Genomic DNA, 19552 nt, shown 5'->3' with positions numbered 1-19552 from the left:
TTTTTCAATAGCTAAAGCATAACATGATGCTGACACCACAATGGGTTCCCGCCCAGAATGGGTTAAAATAAAGGACTGCGTTAAGAACAGCATCAATGAAAACCACCTGTTGTTACAGGTATGAAACAAGACCGCAGCAGCAGAACAAAGTGGTGTGGCGGGGCTATGGGGGGGGGGGGGGGGTTCTTTGGAGGAGGAGGGGGGCTTCTTGAAAGTCTGGCGTATACTAAGAAATGACACCACCACCAGTGCCATCTGAAAAGATCATTTTCTCCCTCCTTACAGGGCTCAGAATTTATGGCAGCTATGACAATATGCTCACTGTTTAATAAAGGACTACAGGAACATCTGGATTCACTGCCAGTAACGCGGCCTTTGTGAAGACACAGAGTCTTACCGGTAGCTCTGTTTGCATTGGTGGATGTACAGTACATTGGTGGATGCAGTGCAGTGCACACACATATCACCATACAGTAAACACCTCAGTGTTCATTTTACCCTGAGTGTAAAAATGTACAGTACAAACGGACCATTTTTACACTATAAGAGTTAAATGAACACACTGTGTAACGCTAATGTATAGGCTGGCTTTCGCTCTTATAAATATTTCTCTCTTTATATTATATTTTGCAGAACCCTCTGAATGGGTTGATTGCCTCTAAAGTGGATAAGTTGCAGTGATCATATAAACTTTGCAAATGAAATGCAAACAAAGGCAGATTTAAATGCAGGCCACAAAATACATTGTGTGGAAATGAACATAAATGGTAACAGAAGGCCAAATGTCTTGGAGAGATATTTATATGGTGCAATAATCCCTTGTACGCTATATGATCTGTATGTTATTATTTACAGCCTTGATGAATGTGCCTTATGTTCTAAATAAACTTGATATTGTTGGACATAAACTGAGTGAACCTATCAACACAATATTATTTTATACTACATCTTCCAAATTATACACAGTATTGAAACCACCTACAATTTCAAGTTTAGTATAAAAAAAACCCTCACACTTGAATAATTATATTAGAAAGACAAAATGTGTCTGATGGGCTCCATGTGATAGTCCACATGTGGTTACCAAAGAAAAACTAAAAAACTTGAGTGAAGATAACGAGAGGTGACGTCGTAAAACTGGTCATAATTTACTACAATTGGAGCCTGTCAGAACCCCACTGCTCAACCTTGAGGTTTTTCATACAGAGCCTCAAACCCCAAAAATCAAACAAGCACAGCAAACATTCGTCTGCCGATTAATTGGCTAAATTGAAAACAACCTCCAACATGCACGGCAGAACATTTCAGTCGGTCCCTGTATTTATTTGGACCCCATAGGACCAGAAGAACCATGATAATTTTACAAATAAATAAAAAGGTCTGGAAATTGGACACACCTGCTAATATGTTTCCCCTGTGACAGTTGATGTGGCTCGATCAGCCTCAAATATCCCATGCATAATTGCTGCGTAAGAGAGAACAGACGCAGGCGTTTGCACTTTGAAGTGTTTATTTTTGTAGCCTTGGGATACGAAGAGGCTGCTAGTAAAAAGGCTGCCTGGCTACTGAGGTACCGCTTTACACATGGAGCGAGATGGAGATGGAGAGAGAGACTTGAGGAATGGGAGCAGCAGGGGAAAGACCGAGAGTGAAGTTTGTAGGTGCCAAGTGATCTTAACAGCCTCTGTGCTGACGTCAGAACCACAGCTCTCCTGCTTGTCCAACCAAACCCAATCCCTTCCTGTGTCAATCTTTTACACTTAGATGTTTGTTGTTAAAGAACTAGAAGTTGGCCATCACATCTAGAGTTCAAGGCCCACACAGTTATGTCACACTGCCGAGCCGACCAATAGGTCTGATTCATAGTGTTATACCCAATACTACCCATTTTGAATTTACCCATCTGTCTGTCACTGATTTTGTGCCCATATACGGAGATGTCTGTTCATGTCTGTCTATCTGTGTCCCTTTAATACCCATATATGGAGGTCCCTGATCGGAAAGCCCATATATGGGCATATTGGTTGGATCGGCGGTTCTGGACATCTGGATATAACTGGAGTCTGAAATCGCTGGTGACAAAACCGCTTTTTATAACCACAGCCCGCTATCTGTGGGCAACGTGTTAGTGCCTCTCGCCTACAACTTGGTCAAGATTTTGACCACGACAGAGGCGCGCCGTCTCAAGCGAACTTGAGCCATCGAGACCACCACCGAGAGCCTATATCACCCATGCAATAACCTGGTACTATATATATATATATATGTGCATGCTACCACAGACACTGTGACACTGTCACAACTCAAACTTCATATAGACACACACGTGTGCGCAATGTGAGGGTGCAGACTAGCCAACATCAACTCAGGACTCCTGCATCACCACCGCCCTCCACTCCCTCCTATCCGGCATCAGTGTCCGCAGCTCTGTAGTGTTGCTAGCTGCGCTGTCATGCTGCAGTGTGTCTATGTGGTGTGCCGCTTTCCCCTCCTAGCTGTGCCTTAGCTTGGCTTCCAGTGCCAACCATCACACTGCATGACGTCTTTTACACGCACTCACGCCACAACTCCAATTTCTTATGCACTGTGGCGCACGGTTCTAGAATTCAAGATCGCTTGGTGGGAAAACTTGATCACGTTATGCTAAATAACGTGGATGAAGGGGCCAGGGGGAAGTAAACACACACACAGCACACTGGCTACAACAGCAGAGAATTAAGTAGTTGTGATACTCACAACAAGTGAGTATCAGTGGTATGTTCATCTCTTACGTGAGTACAGAGGAACGGTGTGCGCATTGAGTGTGTGTGTGTGTGTGCGTGTGCGTGTGCGTGCGTGCGTGCGTGTGTGCGTGCGTGCGTGTGCAGGGGGGAAAGGCTGCCGTGCAACGTGTTGAGCTTAGTGGGACAGAGAGAGAGAGAGAGATCCACTCATCTCTATTGTGGTATAGTACACTATTTACACTCATGCTATTACTCAAAAGGTGGAATATCCTTCAGCATCATATGCTATCATTTTCTCTTGCAGTTTAAGCAAAATATTATAGACAGGTAAAAAGGTTTGAGAACCACTGGTCTAATGCATTTTAAATAGCGGTGTTTTCCAACTCCCCACACAGAAAGTAAATATATGAACATACATGCCAATATATTACCGGTATATATGGCAAATATATTATATATTTGCCATATATACCGGTAATATATATTATTATCATTGTACGCCACAACTCAGGTAGGTCGCCAGATGAGTATGCTTGGTTGATTAAGTCCAGCACTTCTATGGTCACTCTATCCCCTTTTCCCTCTGGTACTCATCCATGGTCATCAATGGCCCATCAAGTCTGGGCAGGTTGTGGATTTCTCAAGACTAATTTTGAACTTTTCCATCTTACAGATTACATGGTCCACAGCATGCAGTACTGCACATACCAGGGCCTGACCAAAACAAAAAAAAATCCATATATGGCCAGGGGAACTGCTCAGACTCCTGAGATTTACATCCATACACACAGCAATCCGTTTAAGGCTCCTTTGTCAAATTTAGGAGCAGCAGACTTTCCCACCAATCATAAATCCTGTCTGCACCGGATGGTTCACAGAACATATACAAGGCCTGACTTAAGAAACAAGTACTGAGCTCAGCACTTCTCCAGCACAACCCCACCCGTCCCCCCGCCATCACCCCTCCCATGAGTCCTCAGCCACACATACACACCTGTCTGTAGAAATAAACACACACTCCCACTTGATGATCTCATATCTGCCGGGCCAACTGTTGACTCCTCTCTCTCAGGTGTCTGAACATACAGTACGCATCATCACTTCCCACCTTCTCTGTTCACCATCACCCACTCTCTCGTCCCAAAGTCTCGCAGCCTCTGCCTCCTTTCCACTCCTCTTCTTTCTCATGCCATCGCTCCAGATGTTCTCGGGTGTCACAGGGGCTCCATTAATCCCTCTATCCTGTCAGACATCACTCTCTCCGTTCTTCCTCAGTCCCCAGCCCATTACCGCTCTTTTCCCTCTCTTCCCTCGACTAAGCCTCACGTAGAGCCTTCCTTACCCTCAGGTACCTCGATATGAGCGCTTCCCCCGAGAGAGACACCATGTTTTCTTTAGGAAATGACTCATAAATTAGAGGAGCTCCCTGGCTGGCAGTGAAAGAGCCACACACACACACACACATACACTGTATTATGATAATATCCCAGATGATATCTAGTTTCATATCACAATATCTAGTTTCATATCACAATATCTAGTTGCATATCTCTCACACTCACACTCACACTCACACACAGGCTATCACTGAGGCCTCATTCACACATAAAAAACAAATGTTCTGTGCTCTGCCTGTGTTTTTGATGGCCGCCTGAATGCTTTTCCAATGGGAGTCACATGGTTTGACCAAACATTTGTGTTTGATGGAGGGGAGGGGGGGCAATCAAACACAAGTGTTTGATTTTCCATGTGACTTCCATTGGAAAAGCATTGGGGCGGCCATGAAACACAGGCGGAGCACAGAACAGTTGTGCTTTATGTGTGTGTGAAGCCTGAACTAACAGGAGGAGGCGAGGAAAACAGATGGATCCTATATGCCACAGTGCATAGGTTAGACTCAACAGGTGGGAAAGACATCTTTTATTATTCTTCGTTCAGTGTCAAGCTTAAGAGTGGGCTAAAAGCCTCAAGAAAAATCAAGCACCAGGAGTCCTCAACCTGCTCCTCAGAACTTTGATGGTTATGAGGGATTTGCCACGGGTCAAGTGGGAGTCACGCAGTGAACCGTGAAGATGTATCGTAAAGAAGCCACGCTACTGAAGCCAACACTGGAAGCCATGTACAGTATATGATCATGGTGTCTGACACACACGCACACACACACACACACACACACACACACACCAAGAAAACAAGGAATACTGATTGAGATGAATGATAGATAGTTACATCAACTACTTTTCCGATGCGAGATTGTCCACTGTTGAAGAGTACTGTATGTGCTGCCAACAGCACGAGGAGGGGAAAGGCCACAGGGTCAGGAGATGGGGTGTGATTACAGGCCGCTCACAACTGGAGAGACACAGAGGGGGGAAAAAATCTCTCTACAATTACATTCCTCCAACTGAGACTTTATGGCCATGTGTGCGCTCTGTGCTCTCAGGCACTGGGATGGCTTTAAAAGACAGGAAAGGAAAAATCTTCAGCTTTAACTAGTGAGAGTTAAAGTCACTCCCCCTACAACCCCCCCCCCCCCTCGTACACTGCCGTGAGATTTCCTCCCTGATTTATTGATGATGGGAATTTAACGTGTTGTGTACGTTTGTCTTCGAAGATGACAAACAAACAGGGATAGAGGGAGGAATCCATGTGCAGTAGATACATGCCAGAAATGTCTTTGAGTAAAGCTGTAATAACAAAGTCTGTTGATGAGTTATACTAGCTCTGAAACCCTGGACCAGTTCCATTGTTAAAGTAAGGTTGTCCATGATGAAAACCAGGATGATATGCTAGCAGTTATCTAAGTGCTTTCCCCTCATCATAGTTTATTTAGGGATGATAGCATCACATTTTGATGGAACAGTCATTTTGCATCAAAGACTGGCAACATTTCTGGCATTCTTTTGACTATAAACATGGGGGTATATTTTGTAAAGAGAGTGATTGCATTTATGCTGAAACACTCTTTTGTTTAAATGTGAGGTGTCACAGTTACAAAATAGCAGCGGAAAAACTGTTCACAATTGCACACATGCACACAAACAGCCACACAAAAGCCCTCTTCTCAAGCCCTCTTCAAGAAGTCATTTTTCGAGCAGCCCCTGGGGCTTGGCTGGCCACTACTAGCAACCTCCATTGTTTGGAGTTTATTATGGTGCTGGCAACGTTGTGCTTAATAATGGTGGCAATGGCGTCTTCCACTAAACAAGGACCACTAAGCCCAACTCACGCCCTCAAACCACTGGACTCTACACCGTGGCTCAGAAAACAACAGTTGACAGAACAGACAACAATGAGGTGCTGGAGTTCCTCTGCCGGTAGCTGCCAAACACTTAAGTATGGCCTCAACAAAACAGCTTTAGTCCATAAGAGACAGGTTTTGGCGCTTGACTTTGATTTAAGACGTGGGAAGATGGAATGTTCTCATTCCAACTGGTTGGCTGCCCTCTGGCTCTTCTAGCCTACATTACAACATGTCCGCTGCTGGTCCCAGGGTATAGTGTCCCCATTTAATATTCATTTATTTTGACACGTAGAGGCCATCTGCGTGTAATGAAAGTAAATCATCAACCGTACAGGTACATTCAAAGCTAGCATCCATTCATTTTCTTTACTTGACAGTTACCCATCCGTCACACTTGTCTCTGCAGAGCAGCTCCTGCAGAGCGCATTGGGAAACACGGCTTGTTTAGGTTGAGTACTAACAGGCCAATAAAGGTTATTCTATTACATCTTTAAACAGAGACATGTAAAAGAGGAAATGACAGCCTGAAAGGAGAGACTCCAATAACTCCAGGCATCTCCTGATCTTATCAGGGGGTCTCCGTCGCAGCTCCTCGCCAGCATCTCAAGCCTAAGAGACAATACGTGTTGGCTAGACTAACCTGCTGAACGTGTACAAGCTTGCACATTAACCCAAACACGTGCACACATACACTCCTAAATTGTAAATGCACATTCAAGAATTTGAGACATTTGCGAATTGCCACTCATTTCTCTTACCGATGAATCTGAATATAGTACACAAGATTACAGAAAGGACGGGTCCCTTCTTTAACGTGGTGATTCAATCGAAAGCTCTCTTCTAGTTGTTGTTTTTCCACAGCATTACAAAACAACAGTTGTGTGAACGTGTGCCTGCATGTTTATGGTTTATTAAACAAGTGAGTATTTTCCATACTCACACCTGAGTACTGCATGTGACCCACTTAGACTAATTGGTGCCAAATCAGTCAACGTCAAAATAAACCTCTAAATATCTAACCAATATACAGCCTAAAGCTGAGCAGACAGCATTCTCAGTCGGTAACAATTAATGTGAGAAAGTCTCAAGACCAAACAAAAACAATCTATAAAATGGTTGGTCAATGCCCTGCAATTTTTCATTCACGTTTTTCCAGGGGGTAAAGGGGGGCTGGGTACAAAGGGATTTCAGTTGAGAGTGGAATTTGGGTTTATGGGCAATCCCCAAGAGTGTGTATGAGCAAAACAGCTTATTTTAGCAGTCTCTCTAGGGAGTGACCTCTAACCCGCTGCCCATAACAACATAAATCCATTTTAAGTGCCTACTGAACTATCAGAAAACACACCGCCGCAGATTTACAGTGAGACAACTTGTGTACGCGACACACGTCAGTGGGTCAATCGGCTCCACAGGATGCCATCCGTCTTCACACTCAGGCTTTACATAGGGAATAAAAACACACTCATTCAAACATTCCTGCTTGTTCAACTGGGCATTGTAAACGTCCAATCAAGCGTGTTTCTCACGTCGTTACTTAAAGTTGCAACTTTTGCCAGAATTGGATTACGAGCGGGCGGTAAAAAAAAAAAACTAATTTCTGGCCCCTTAAAAAACAAACAACCCACATAGAGTGTTAAACTTTAGGATTCCGCCAGGCTCGAACGACCCTGAACCGTCTGGTCATTGGGAGTATTTCTGTCAAAAGACAGACAACAGACAGGACTGTGTGTGTCCCGAGGCTGCACTATGAAGTCTGAATGGCCATGCGTTGTGGCCCCTGCAGGACAAAGCAGAGGAGGAGAAGAGTAAAGCGCAGAGGAGTCGCGATAGTCATTTTCTCACACAGAAAAGTGGTTTTGGAGAGCATCTGCACCATCTCCTACCACTGACTGGGAGAGCCTGAGTGTGCTTTCAAGTGCGGAAAAAAAAAACTCAACCTGGGGACAATTGCAAATTAGCCTTTTATAGGTAGGGGCTGTAAAGAAGGAGACGAGGGAGGGGCGAGAGGAAGTGAGGGGTATAACCTGAGATACAGCAATGACAGTGATTATCATTTATGTTGTTGTAAAAACATAGGCAACATTATTCACAAAGGAAATTAATGTCCATGAGCCTGAAAAGTAGATAACAGTCAAGATAGAATATACTCCATATGTGTGTACACTGTACACAAGATAAGACATCTGAACTTAATTCCTGGATGCACTCTCTTTAAAAGACACATGGACATCGTGAATACTGTATCTTGTCATTGCAATTGACCTATTGCTTTCCCTCTCTCTGACAGGAAGCAATAGAAACACATGGGTGTCAAGTCATCAGGGTAGGTGTCATCATCATTATGCACCTGACTGTTAAGTAGCCTAACAGAGGCATCATCGCCCCAACAAAACAATAATGTCTTGCATTCACTGCAGGACCTGGAGGTCGTATTCACGCCGACTATAACTGCTGTGGATGGCTGAACCTTGGGGTCACATTCTATGATGGGTTGTTGCATTAACCGTCTAAGGCTGGAGCTGGAAGTCGAAATAATTACACATAGTTGTATTAACTGTGGAGGAATTAACAGTAAACAAAGACAGCGTGTGAACTTTCAAACTTTTGTGGCGCTCCATTCCATACAGAAAAACCACTGTAACAGTCCATTTCTCTTCACCAATTTCTAAACAATAGTAATATTTAAGAATGCATTTACAGTATTACCGTTGTCAAGCCAAAATTCTGAAACAAAGCAGCACTGTGAGATGTACCACTGACTCCAATGGCTGTGTTGCAATCAATTTAAATTAGTGTGAAGTGTTCAATCAAACTTTTGTTTATTCGGAGCCATAAGTTTGGATTGAAACCAAAAGGCCTCCCATCATCACGAACTGAAAGTATTGCTTTAGTGTTAAATAATTTAACTGTAATAATGTTCTGTAATAATTTTTATTGTGTTATAGTAGGTTGATGTAGGTTGAAGATCGTAATTTTAATGGGACACTATGGGATGTGCACGCACGTTTCGTGTGGGCAGGGGTGAGCAAGGCATTGCCTAGCAACCAGGCCAGTGTTAAAAGTAGATTTTCAGCTAAACATTTCATATTTGATATAAAGCTTAATCTACGAGATGTCTCGTAGTTGGCAGATAACTGGTGTAGAGGGAAACTATGAGATTTCCCATAGTTTGCAGAGAAAGAACTAGATAAAGTGCCCCTCAGGGCACGGCAGGATGTGGCCTCCTGGTGGCGCTATAATAGGCCAATGTGAAAAGGGTGCCATTTCTTCTTACGCCTTGGATGGCAATTGGATGATTTGAGGCATTTTGTTCCAAAAACGTGTTTTGCAAAAATATACCTGTTAAAAATATACAGGCCAATGTGAAAAGGGTGGGATATCTTCCTCAGTAACCAATGGCAGCACCATGCCGTTGGTTACTGGATGATGATAATGATTATACTACGTTCTATGACAGAGAAAAAGGCCCAATGGAAATTCACTGATCATTCCAATTTCCAATTGAAATGACGTAGTTATTAAACATGACCCAGTGCAGTGGTTTTGTCAACAACGCCATTGAGAGAATGTTTCTTCAGGTGTTTTTGACCTTGCAACTTTAATGAAAACCATTTAAGCGCGTCAGCGGCCTTTGGGTAATAAAATCATAAATCCATTACATTCAAAATATTTTTATAATATCTCACTGCTGCTGCATTCAAAAAAATCCCCACACCCAAAGCTGATGTCATTGATTTTATTTGGAAGGGTACGAACAGTAAACACAGAAAAGGTTGTTAATCAGCTACCATATCTATCAACACATTATAGTGTATACACAACTTATCGAATATCATGCTACGATATGGCTATCCAATCCAAAAGTCAACAAAGACGGCAATAAAACTAAGACCTGACTTCCTTTTCCAATACCCTATTTTGGCACCTGTACATACAGAGCAATGTCTAAACTCCATTGGTTAATCTTTTGTGGTGCAATGTTGTGTCTCTGTCAAGCCCCTTATTTCACGGCAACCACATTACTGTTCTTTGTAGGAGATGCCTGGTATAAGGACTCTGTGCACAGATTCAAGATTGCATTGTCATTTTGTTTACCATCTGCGTGCAGTTATGGGGAAGAAAATGTTTCTCCTAGTGAAAGACCGCAAAAATTCATAAAAAAGATTATGGTGCATAAATCTAAATATCTAAATAAATAGTAAAAACTAGAATTCATGTCATAAAAACAATCATAACCAGATAAAGACAGTATAATTTATGTACCATCTAGTAGGGATATTAGGGTTCAAATGCCTGTGGAAAGAAACTTTTAGGGGCGCCCGCTGGCCTTGTGGTTCAGGCGCACGACACATATAGGCTCTGGCCTGGCAGCGCGTTGTGTGTTCCAGTCCCGTTTATGACCAACTGTGCTGCATGTCTCTCCCCGTCTCTCTCCTTCTTTCCTGTCTATCTTCACTTGTAACTATCAATAAAAAATATAAAAATAAATATGATAATCTTTAGATAAGAAACTCTTACATCCTTTCCGTCCGGGGTGACAGTATAGGAGTGTATGGTCTGCGCACCTTTCTGCCTTGAACTGCTCCATACTTCTCTTAAATAGTTCTCCTCCAATGTATTTCTGATCATCTACACATTGCTCGCACAAAGCCGCTGTTGTAACATTATGCATCAACATGTTGTCCCTCTTCCAGCACACACTAGTGATGCATGTGACAAGATTGTTGAGTCAACTCAATTATAATGGCAACAACAACTGATTTGAAGGAATATGCCTAGTCTAAATAAACAATACATTAATTTTTGAGTATTCTGAGATTTTTGGTCTACCGTTGTATGTAGACCAGGCTATATAATTTTGGGTTAATACCAACAACCATCACCTTGTACATGTGTGTGAAAGAGAAAGAAAGGAAAAAGAGATTAAAGAAAGGGAGCTGGAGTGAAGGTTTACAGTTTTGCGCACAACTAAGAGGGTTTTACAACTAGCATTTGTAATACACACACTTTGATGCATATACTGTAAATCAGATGCATTTATCACTGTATCTACAGACAGCCACACACATTCTCATACAGACTGAGCTCTCTGATCTGGGGGTGGTGCGCTGTTTATATAAATGTAGGAGTGAGTTTCTGTTGATCCACACCACACCCTCTAGTTTCCTCTCTAGAAGGTAAATAACAGCAGGACAGAGAGCATTCCGACTGGACTGCTCCCTGACCACGCATGTGTGTACAGTGCACACACATGCTCTATACACATCATACTAACACTGCTCTGCACAACTCACTCACAATCACTAACAACTCGCACATGCACACGGTACGCACACACAACACGCTCAGCCAACCTGGCAGGCTGTGCCCATTTCTCACCATGTCTGTTTCCAATCCAGTGACATTCCCATCTCTTCTCTTCCCCCACAACATGTGCCTCCCTCCCTTCTCAAGCACTGTAAACACAACTGAGTAACATTGCATAATCTGGAGTGCAAACCCGTCACACCTGTCAAGAGCAAGGGGAGAATAAAATGATGGAAAAGAACTCCACTCTATGGTGGCATTAAATTTTTGCGTTATCATTCAAACGACCCGACTCTTGTCACGTGCAGGTTGTCCTCCACTACGCTCCTCTCCTCTCCCTCAATCCCTTTCCCTCCTTCAGATTTCTTGGCCAACAGGTCCTTCCATCTGTTAGCCAGCTGGTGGAGAGGTGGAGGATGGGGTGGGGGTGAGGAATGGAGGAAGGCCCTGGTCTGCTCCACAGCGTAACTTTCTCCCCCCCCTGCCCAGTGCCTCTAATGACCGTGCGGCGGGTCTCATTAGGGCCTGACCCGGTGCTGGGGTTCATCTCCGCGCATGATGTCACCGCCAGGCGTGCGGACAATCCCACATCGCACACAATGGTGGTCATGCATTACGTACACAGAAGTGACTCAAGGCCACGCACTGGGTGAATAGAGTAGACTGAATACTGGTCTGACGCAGCAGCCGTGTCGGGAACTTTGGAATTCTTAAAACTCCCCTCATCCTCCTCCTTATTTCTTTGGATCTGAACATTGCCCAATGCCTATTTAGATAGATACTAATTACTCAGAAATGTTGTGTACATAAAATAAAATAAATCACACTTGTGACGTGAGGAGCACCTACTGTGACTGCCACATGATGTTACTGCTTGAAGCAAACGTCACAATGTTTCAAACATTAAAAGTCCCTAGACCTGGCTGCCACATGACGTCATTTCTGTCTGAAAGCCAGACGTTGGAAGGGATAGCGAAGCACTGTGTGACTTCAGGACTCGTTGAGCTCAATCAGGGTGCTAAAGTGAGCGACAGTGGCTTAGATGAATAGACGCCATTGAGACAAGGCCTTGTCTGAATGTCACTCAACAGTCTTGCTCCTCCTCCTCCTCCTCCTCTCTCCCGCCTCTCCCCTGACAAGACAAGATTTTGGGAATGGGTGGGGTGGTGGGGGGGGGGTGGGCGGGTCAGGTCTGGGGTCGGCCACTTGTAACCTGACCCCACACCAAGTGCCCTTTCTCTCCTAATCTCATCTCTCCCCCGTTCCCACTGTTGGTTTAACCCCATGTTAATGTGCCTCTAGTGAAACAAGGTTCTGTTCCAGCGGGCACATGCGTACACCGTGCAGCCCACGTCGCTGTCATATGCAATTTACAGGCGCCGCGATGCTAACCGAGAAAGAATTTGCTTTCATGTCGGCAATCAAACGGTGTGTATGTACAGTGTGTGTGTGTGTGTGTGTGCGTGTGTGTGTGTGTGCATGTAAATATAGATGCCATAAGGGGAGGTTTAGCCTGCCACACATGGTTCATCATGTGGACCAAGCTGTCAGTTGGCTCTTCAGGAGCATAATAAATCTGATTATAATAACACTTAGCAGAATGAACCAATAGCTGAAGAGAGAAATCCTTTTCCTGGTTAGCTGTCGCTGAAGTCTGTAAAAAAAAAAAAACCCTCTTAAAACCAGTTAAATGAAGCATCAAGTTTACACAGGACCTGGTGAGTAAACGTGAATTCTTATTTACTGATCTGTTGTGCAAAGGTTTTTGGAGTCACAGACCACATTTAGCTTAGAATGTTTCTGTGGCCGCAGTTGTGGTTGCAGTTATCTCGTGCTGTCAACTTGATGGATTGGTTACCGTCACAAGGGGTTGAGAAACAACCAATCATCACCAGTTATGTTTGGAAATGTCTTGATTGATTTGTAGAGTAATTTGACTAGGAAAAGCAATGTAACATACAGGAAATGTTAAAAGTCACTGGGCCTTGCATACATACAATTGTACTCTGTGTGTGTGTGTGTGTGTGTGTGTGTGTGTGTGTGTGTGTGTGTGTGTGTGTGTGTGTGTGTACACTGTGAAAAGGGATACTGTGGTAACCATAGACATATATAAAGGCTAGATGGCGCAAGGCGGAGTCTATGGCAGCTTTTTGGCCATGCATGTTACCTCCCGACCTAGCTGACGCACCCCCCACATGGAAATATAAATTGCATAATTAAGCTACAGTATATATAGAGACATATATTTCCTATTTATCCACATATTACATGCACATATATCGGACCTGGATATGGCATCTGTACAGTATGCAGCATAGTCTATATTCTGCATATACTTGCCATATATTGGCATAATATGTTAATATATTTAAAATAAAACCATAGCACCACCATTAGCCTTTTCATGTAACGCACCCCCTAGAAGGCGCTCGCACCACAAGGAGTGCACGCACCACAGTTTGGGAACCACTGTTCTATGGTATAGCTGGTGCGTTTATTACAAACGTTATCAACATGGCTATGATTCAGGATGCTTATCTGCATTACAAGAAGAGGGCGGCCATTATAAGTATGCTAACGTCTCTGACGTTTATAACAAACCAAACTGAAAATAGGTTGAAAATTTAGCAAGTTATGGTTATTTAATATACACACAATTACCCACCCACACACATAGCTCCGTAAGGGAGTCAAAGAATCTTAGAAAAAAAACTGAAGAGGCTACTGGAGATTGTAGAACCTGATTTGAATAGGGACACATGATCTGATGCAGGACAATGTTACTATGACAGAAAGAGAAGATGGGTCTTGGGAAAATGCCAAGTGAGTGATTTGTCACATACATCATCCATTATCTCAGTGGCTGCAACACGTACTTTTATTTATTTATTTATAGGCCTACTTTTTATTTGCATGGGAGATTTTCGGCAATATAGTATAGTGCTTTTGATAAGATATGGGGAAGGTTTATCCAATATATTACGGTTAATGATTTATCTTATTTAATGGTGGAAACTGAAATTGTCTAATTGTATTCTCTGCAGCTGTTTAATCTTGTTTGTTGTTTGACTCTGTTGTTGTTGCCATTATTTTTTTATACTGTACTTATATATGTATGTACTGTATGTTATTGTTTTGTTTTTTGTTTGTTTTTCATTTTAAGTAATTGTATTGTATTGTCTGTATTATGTATTGTTTTGTTGTATTATCTGTTTGTCCAAAAAAGAAAAATGCAATAAATATATTGTTAAAAAAATTATATAGTATAGTGCTGTGTGTGTGTGTGTGTGTGTGTGTGTGTGTGTGTGTGTGTGTGTGTGTGTGTGTGTGTGTGTGTGCACGTACGCTCGCAGAGAGAGAGAGGGGGAGAGGGAACGAGAGAGAGGAATACCGCCTCATCGCACTGCCAAAAAGGAGGTTAAGCAATTTGTCCTACAAGTGTTGCAAAACAGTAGCAAAAATAGTCGATCTACAAGCTCACAACACAAATTAACCAGAGCTTGTGACTAAATAATAACTACATTGGATCAATTGGAACACATGAAGGCCAGCGTTCATGTGGCATTAAATGTCGCCCCACGATTGAGTCTGGCTACCCCCGCCGTACACGTCTAGGCCGTGTGAATGTCACAATGAACGCCACAACCCCACCAGCCAGGTGAAACCCATAAGAAGACAGCAATATAACCATGGGCTTGATGGTGAACTTATCACCGTGTGATCACGCCCTGTAAAGTAACTGCTTTGGACATACACAGATTCAGGTCTTTCCATCCAACAGCGATGATGTGAAAGTAGAACCAAAAAGCATGCTGCTGTTGCAGTAGCACTAGGGGTGCATCAGGTAATCGAACGAACATGCCACATGCTTGATGTATTTGATATAAATACCCAGATGGTCAATGCCCAATATTTCTTGGACTGTTCCAGAGACAAGGGAGGGCTGCTGAGTCTGGGTCTTCTTGGGGAAGATCATATAGAAATCAAATCAGCAGTTTCAAAGCACAGCGGTTGACAAGTGAATACAGCGGTCAATCATTCAGTGTTGATGGCGGCTGATCAAACACAATGCAAGATTTATCCTTTACATCGTGAGCTGTCACCCTTCAGAGTAATCTCCACCAGATGACATGCAATTGATTGTCCTACATTCCTGCCACTTTTAGCAACAAAACTGGAAGTTTTCCCGAGTCGATTGAGTTCTGCTTTCAATCATCAGAATCTTTCATTCGTGGATTGGAAACCATCAACCATTTTTACACAACTACTGGTTTCTCCTAAACCTTATACGAGTGCTTTTATGGGGACAACTGGTATTGATGTAATGTTACATAGAGCACGCTTTGCACTTTTTGATCAGCATTAATGTTTTCTCTGGTCTCAACAACCAATCAAATGCTTTCACCTGTGGCCTGAAGCTAAGTTTCATTGCAATGGATCTTAGCCTTTGTTGCCTCTGTGTCATATTCAATTAACTAGCAAGCCTAACTGAGAGATGGGACGTGCTTTCATATGTGAATTATATTGTATAAATGGATAAATATGTAGTCATGCCTATAATAGGCTATAATAAAATAAAGCCTAGAAGAATAAGATACTGCCATATGTGGTAGCCAGAACTTCAGTGCTCATTCTATACAGCTTGCATGTTACAAGGAGCAGTTCCAAACCTGCATTGCCATGGTAACCTTCTTGACCTTTCACCCAGGGTCTTCGTACACCTGTCAGCAAGTCACAACTGCTCCCTGGGAGCCCTGCCCCCCTTACTCCATGACCGTTTATGCCACAGCACTTAAAAATGGCAGGATGCAAAATTAGCATCTTCTTTTTACGAGAATACCTTCACATGGGTGTCTTTTTAGCCAGCTTGTAATGCAAGAAAATGTATTTGTATGCATCCAGATAGACAGTTACAGATGAGGACAAAGGAGGTGGCACAGTCGGTATTGCTTTGGCCACACAGCTAGAAGGTCCTGGGTTCGATTCCCGCTGTGGGCGCTGGCGGCGTGTCCTCTCCTCCGCGTCATCAGTGCCCATACCCGAGGCGGGGTTGACGAAAGGACCTTTCTGTGTGGAGTTTGCATGTTCTCCCCGTGTCCCCTAGGGTAGGTACCCTCACAAAAAACATGCAGTAATCCTGGTCTCTAAACTGCCTCCCCCTGGCCAGCACTACGTCCAACCAGGGAAACTCCTGGTTGGAGCAACTTGGACACTCATGCATGAATGAAGCATGAGTTCAAGTCCGTTGCTCTCCCCAGGTTGGGAATTTTACAATTGAGTGTTTATAATATACCAAGCACACTTTGCATATCACGCGTGCAAACACAAACATATGCACACAATGTAAATACTATAAGTACTGTATACACACATGTACTGTATACACACATGGATAACATTAAGTAGAAACCATCCACAGAGCTCTTTCAAGCGCCTCAAAGTGTGCTATGTATGATGTATACTTTGTGCCGTTACCAAAGAATATAAAAACCAAATAGCTTGACTCTTGTGTCTCGTGAAAATCTTAAATCTTGTCACACTGTGCAACGAAATAACTTGTGTGAGCCTGCATACGCCGGGGCAACGTTACTGCTATGAGATACTGACAGGAACAAGATACTAACAGTAATGATATGATAAAGATGCAAAAAGCACACAAGAAGGTGTGAGCAGGTATCAATATACTGGGGAGTGGGGACACAATTGGCTGCTACAGAACAGAAGAACAATTGTGTGGTTTGTGTGGTTGCGTTCGACTCACAAGAAGTCTGCTGCTTTAAAAGTAACAAATTATACTCCGTAACAGCATGCCATCTATGGGACACGAGGGACAACAATTGTTTCTCCTGGACGATCAATGTACTATTTCTTCTCAGTTTTTCTTAGGGATGCACGCCCTCCACTCCCCTCTGATAATATGCCGTTACCCACCCCCTGGTTACAGAGGGAAGGACAAAGGGGAACTCATCGCCTGCAGAAATGAATCCAGGAGATTTCTTTCCCCCTCTTCCGTCCAGCTTTTGAAGTTTTATAGTCCTACAGCTCCACTGTGAATCAGAGGGCAAGGCCCAAAAACACATGGGTTACATCAGACAACTATAGGATCATATCAGTCTACGACAAGACAGTCACGTACGCTCACACGTACGCTTTAATGGCAAATAATCCCATTTCTCAAGGATGTTGCCTCATCACTTTCACTAGTGCAATTTCAATCTATACATCATGTTTAATATCCAAGAACATGTGTTTTCAGGCCCAGCGCCAGGAAATAAACACTTGGTGACAGCGAGGGCCATTCACATTACGCTGACCTCAACTCCACAAAGCCCCCCGCGCGGCCCCCAGCTGCCTGCACTCACACATTGCCCTGCATGCTATTCAGGCCCGTTGGGCAAATGCCCTAAAGGTTCTCTCCTCGTTCAATAAGATTCCTGTCCATTCCAGCCAGGGTTTCCATGTCTCTCCAAACACAGAGAGACCAAGCCAAAAGAAAGTCCACCAGAGAGAACTACCATCTGCATCCCCATCCATTCTCAGGGCCTGGACATGAGCAAACAGCTTGCTTTCACCACCCTGGCAACCCATTTCACCTCGCAATGACAGCCCCTTTTGAGTCAGTCTACACTGGACCACAGCTCAGACTGCACACCCAATATCTTCTCATGAATCGAGGGAGATAAACGTTTTGGTGGCCGCACACAGAGAGAGACTTCCTAACTCTTTGTGACGCTGGCATCCTAAACCCTATGAGAAGCTAGGCAATACTGACAGGAGGAAGCCCCTCTGTCTGAATAGCGGACTGATCTATGGACCACAGTGGTTTGGAAAACAAGGCATTTAAATGGCATGCACTGAACCAGGGGGCGGCGAGGATATATTTAGTGTTTGCATATGGTAATCATTGGCCAGAAAAAAGAGAAAATGCCTGGCCCATTTAAAAAGGTCAATAGCCCTTTATGTGGCTTGTTAAAATAACATCTTTAAGATCTTGAGATAAACATGCATACAAATAAGTGCGGTTTAAAACCAATATATTTTTATCATCAATATATCCTTCCCATAACTTTTAATGTTTTCTTAAGAGGCACTTTTTGAAGATACTGCCAAGTAATTGTTTTCTCTATTTCCTCATTTCATCATTGTAAACTAAATATATTTCCATGTGTTGATTTTAGAAAATAGAAAATAAATTGTGCAATTTGGCAAAGCTAATTACACGCATACAAAAAAAAAAAGATTCTTTTTAGATGCTGCCTCCTGCTCGGTTCAAAGTGTTATTCCTCCTTCAATTACATGTCACCCAAACACAGAGCAAAGCGATGGGAAAGTTCACTCCTCAATTGGGGAGTTTGCTTGGACAGATTGGACAAATATTTCCTTTGTGTGGTTGTCTCCTCGCCTCTGTTCGGCTCTGACAACCACAGAAGAGGGACTAACAATCCAGACTGCATTGCATTGTGGGGTGGGTGGCTGATCCATCCAGGATACATGGCTGCCTGACCAGCTGCCTCCATGTTTATCCTCCACCTCTTTGCTTAGGTATCAATTAGACAGGCTTACAGGGGAAAGGAGGCCATAGATTGCTACAGACGGCATTCAGAGCTCTAATTTGAAAGATTGCATGCCGTGTAGCGATTACAGGAGGTTTCCACCACGATTTGACCCATTAGAGATCTACTGTACTTGCAAAGATAAAATAAAATAATAAATGTAGTTAAGCCTCTACTGCCTTATGGGGGTTTATCTATGTTTCACTCATGTAAAGTAAGTACATTTACTCAAATACTGTACTTTTACAATTCTTTGGTATTTTTTTTACTTTACTGGAGTATTTCCAATTTTCAGTATACTTTTACTTCTGCTCCACTACATCTGAAGCATTTTTTTTTAAACTCCACTACAATTATTTGAAAACTTTGCAGATTTAGATTAATATTACATTATCCACCTCAGCCCTACAGTATATACTATTTTGTCTATATGCTAATGCAACGCATTGTGAGCTTGCTATTTAATGATTTTTTTTTATACATTTGCAAACATTCTGCAATGAGTACTTTCTACTTTTGGTACTTTAAGTACATTTTGATGCCAATACATTTGTACTTTTACTTATACGGTACATTTTTTTATTCCAAACTATTACTATACTTGTAACAGAGTATTTCTAGTTTACAGTATTGATACTTTTACTTTGTGTTTTTTCCACCACTGGACGGATCGGTTTGGCACCATATGGAGCCATGTGCGAAAAAGCAATGTAACTGCACACCAA

The sequence above is a fragment of the Protomyctophum bolini genome (assembly GCF_963924005.1).
Source record: "Protomyctophum bolini genome assembly, chromosome: 21".
NCBI lineage: Eukaryota > Metazoa > Chordata > Actinopteri > Myctophiformes > Myctophidae > Protomyctophum > Protomyctophum bolini.
The sequence above is the reverse complement of the archived record's forward strand: the minus strand, read 5'-3'. Positions refer to the sequence as shown.